This window comes from Eumetopias jubatus, unplaced genomic scaffold, assembly GCF_037043125.1.
Source record: "Eumetopias jubatus isolate StellerSeaLion01/CBP00866 unplaced genomic scaffold, mEumJub1_p1.0 scaffold_1, whole genome shotgun sequence".
Classification (NCBI taxonomy): domain Eukaryota; kingdom Metazoa; phylum Chordata; class Mammalia; order Carnivora; family Otariidae; genus Eumetopias; species Eumetopias jubatus.
In genome coordinates, this window is record NW_028274807.1 from 3,500,270 (window position 1) to 3,504,545 (window position 4,276).

Sequence of the window (4,276 nt, forward strand, 5' to 3'; positions counted from 1 at the left end):
TCCTTTAGAGCTGCGTTGCTCCAATCTCTGCCTGTCTTCATATGGCTTCTCTTTGTGTGTCTTTCTTCTGTGCATGTCTGTCTCTGTGTCTCAATTTCCCCTTTTTATAAAGACACAAGTCATACTGGATTAGGGCCTGCTCTGATGACATCATTTGAACTTGAAATCCTCTGTAAAGACTATCTCCAAATAAGGTCACATTTCAAGTACCAGGGGTTAGGATTTCAACTTGTCTTTTTTGGGGAAAATGTAAATCCACCTACAACATGTCAAAACCACATCAGATGGGAAAATACAAGTGACTTTATTTTTTTAAGGAAATTCTTTTTTCTCCAGCTCCATTGAAATATAATTGATATATATAATGTTGTGTAAGTTTAAGGTATACAGTGAAATGACTTGGTATATATCAAGTACATATTCAATATATATTGAATATATTCGTATATACATGGATATCAAGTATGTATTTATATATGTCAATATGAACATCTATATATCTATCTATCTAGGAATGTCCTGGACAGTCTCTTGTTACCTTCCTTTGTGGAGTGATGATCTTCCACAGTGGTAAGCTCTGATTCCCTTCTGTTTCTCCTTTGTGAATCTGCTGTAGGTTTTTGCTTTGTGGTTACCATGAGGCTTAAATAAACCCACCTTATAGATACAACAGTAAGTTTTACGCTGATTACAACTTGACCGCATACAAAAACTCTACCTTTCCACGTCCTCCCCTGGATGTTTTTGCTGTTACAGTTTACGTCTTCATGTTCTCTATATTCATACACAAATGATCGTAGCTGCAGGTATTTTGGATTCTATTGTCCTTTAACCTTTATACAGAGTTAAGTGGTTAACACACCAGAGTATTAGCAGGATCCAGAATCTGGCGCTGCCCCCGCACCCTTACCGTGTGCTGTATGTTCTCCTGTGGATACACATTACTGGTTAGCGTCCTTCCATATCAGCTGGAAGAACTCCTTTCTGTGTTTCTTGCAGAGCAGGTCCAGTGGGGTTGAACTCCCTCAGCTTTTGTCTGTCTGGGATAGTCTTTATCTCCCCTTCATTTCTGAAGGGCAGCTTTGCCAGGTGAGGATTCTCGGTTGGCAGGGTCTTCCTTTGACCGTACCGTACTGTTCTGTCCCGGCCTGTAAGGCTCCTGGGGAGAAATCTGCTGATTGCGTGATGGGGGTAGCTTGTAACTTACAAGCCTCTTTTCTCTTGCTGCTCTTAAGATTCCCTCTTTGTCCTTGATTTTTGGCAGTTTTATTATAATGTGTCTTGGAAAGAATCTCTTCAAGTTGAGTTTGGTGACCCATGAGCTTCGGGACCTTGGGTGTCCAAATCTCTCCCCTGATTTGGGAAGTTCTCAGCCATTATTTCTTTTAAATAAGCTTTCTGCCGCTTTCTCCCGCTCTCCTTCTCTGGACCTCCAGTAAATCACAGACTGCTTCTTCCGTTGGTATCCCACAGGTCAACTGGGATTTCTTCACTCTCTCATCCTGTCTCCTTTGTCCTCCTCTGACTGGATGATGTCCAAGTTCCTGTCCACTTCACGGATTTTCTTCTGCTACATCCATTCTGCCGTGGGTGCTCTCCATTGCACTTTTCATTTCATTCACTGTATTCTTCAGCTCCAAAATTTTCTGTTTGGTTCTTTTTTATATATTTCCATCTTTGCTAGGCTTTTCATTTTGTTCATATATTGTTTTCCTGATTTTGTTGAATTGTCTTTTTTGTTCGCTTGTTTTCTTGTAGCTCATTCCTGAAAACAGCTATTTTGAATTATCAGGTAAATCACAGGTCTCCAGATCTTTGGGTTGGTTGCTAGAAGGTTCTTATGAGGGCGCCTGGGTGGCTCAGTTGGTTAAGCGACTGCCTTCGGCTCGGGTCATGATCCCGGAGTCCTGGGATCGAGTCCCACATCGGGCTCCCAGCTCGGCGGGGAGCCTGCTTCTCCCTCTGACCCTCTCCCCTCTCATGCTGTTTCTTTCTCTCTCTCTCTCTCTCTCTCAGATAAATAAATTAATTAAAAAAAATCTTAGAAGGGTGCCTGGGTGGCTCAGTTGGTTAGGCAACTGCCTTCAGCTCAGGTCATGATCCTGGAGTCCTGGGATCGAGTCCCGCATCAGGCTCCCTGCTCAGCGAGGAGCCTGCTTCTTCCTCTAACCCTCCCCCCTCTCATGTACTCTCTCTCTCTCTCTGATTCTCGCTCTCTCAAATAAATAAATAAGTCTTTTAAAAAAATCTTAGAAGGTTCTTATGATCCTTTGGTGGCATCATGTTTCTTTGATTTTGCATGTTCCTTGATTTTGCATGTTCCTTAAAGTCTGGTGCTGCTGTGTTCACATCTGAAGTTGCCATCCCCTCCTCTGGACTTTACTAAGTGCCTTTGGGAGAGAAATACCTTCCCTCAGCCCTGCTAGGGATTCTGGGGTGATCTCAGACGTCCGGTGGATGTGTCTTCTCCTCATTTCTTGCTCCCTCTTGTGGCTGATGCTTAAGCTTGTATGCCTTCTCTCCACCCCACAATTAACTAGGTTGAATGCTGATAGCCTCCCCTTTGTTTCCCCGAGGTGGCGCTCAAGCTGGTGATCTCTCCCTGGCCCGCGGATTTGGACCCATTATTTGTGCGTGCTCACTAGCTGTTTGTCGAAACTCACTTTTACTGCCTTTGGGAGTGCACACAGGGAGCTGGTCACAGTGTTGGAGTGTGTGGGGGTGAGGTGCATGGAGTGCTGGGGGTGCCAGTGGCCAGTTGGGGGAATCTGCGAGCAAGGTGTCCCTAGTGGCTCATGGGCAGGCTTTTTTTTTTTTTTAAAGATTTTATTTATTTATTTGAGAGAGAGAGAATGAGAGATAGAGAGCACGAGAGGGAAGAGGGTCAGAGGGAGAAGCAGACTCCCCGCTGAGCAGGGAGCCCCACGTGGGACTCGATCCCGGGACTCCAGGATCATGACCTGAGCCGAAGGCAGTCGCCTAACCAACTGTGCCACCCAGGCGCTCTGGGCAGGCTTTTTGATGTGAGTGTTGGGGTTCCTTTTTTGCCCCTGAGAGTTCTATTTGCTGCTCTCCTAGCTCTTCCTGCCCCCAGTACTCATGACCCATACTCTGTAAGAGGCTAGAGAGACACAGGTATCTTTGGCAGCATCTCACATAGCTGGGGAAGTCAGGTGCTCACTCACATGCCTCGCTTTCCCCTGCGGGAGAAATCCTGGGCTGAGGAGCTCGCTCTTGACGCTAAGGTGTAGGGCCCTGGGGGAGGGATGATATGGGTAAAGTCACACTCTTCCTCTTACCCTCTCCAATGCACCCAAACTCATATTTTTTTTTTTTTGTTCTAACGATGTGCTGGAATTTGTCTGCTGGAAACCTGGACTCCCACAAAAGCTCTTTCCTTTGTGGGGGGTATTGTCTAAGATGGTGTTTTCCAGGGGTTCCCAGACCATGGCCAAGAGGGGGTGGAGCCACTTCATAGGCCACGGCAAGCTTCACAGCTGGGACCAAAGTCTGTGTGCCTATTACCGGACACATGGGTGGGCGAGACTCTGCCTGGGTTCCTTGGTGTGTGGGGCTGGGTCCCCCAGTTCCCAGAAAGGCACTCTGTCTGTGGATGGATGCTGAACTGCTGTTGAGTGGGGGGACGTGGCGAGGGGTATCTTATTCAGCCACAATGCTGACATCCCCACAAAGTGTTTCAGGGAACTGCATTGAGCAAAGTACCACCTCCAGGGGACTGGACAGTTTAAAGTGAAAAAAGGCCTCTGGGCTCCCAATTTGCTAAGGTCAGTAAGAGTTTAAGAGTTGCTCAAAGGGCATATTTTTCAGAGTGAGCAAGAGCTGCTGGAAAAGGAGGGATCTCCAGGAGGGCAGAGGAAGAGTCGTGCTGGGGTACAGCCTGGGGAATGTTCCCAGCAGGCAGAACTCAACCTCATCAGGGAGTACTCTCTTTTCCTATGGTCCTGTGAACATTCTCCCTATGGATTTAGGAATTGCTGTGCACCAGTGATTGCTCTGTGCACCCATTCTTCCTTTTTCCTTTTTTCTAAAGATCTATTTATTTATTTATTTTAGAGAGAGAGCGTGTGTGTGCACAGGCTGGAGGGGCAGAGGGAGAGGGAGAGAGAATCCCAAGCAGACTCCATGCTGAGTGTGGAGTCCAACACGGGGCTCGATCCTATCACCCCGAGATCACAACCTGAGCCAAAACCAAGAGTTGGACGCCTAACCGACTGTGCCACCCAGGGACCCCCATTCTTTTCCTTTTCAAATGGAA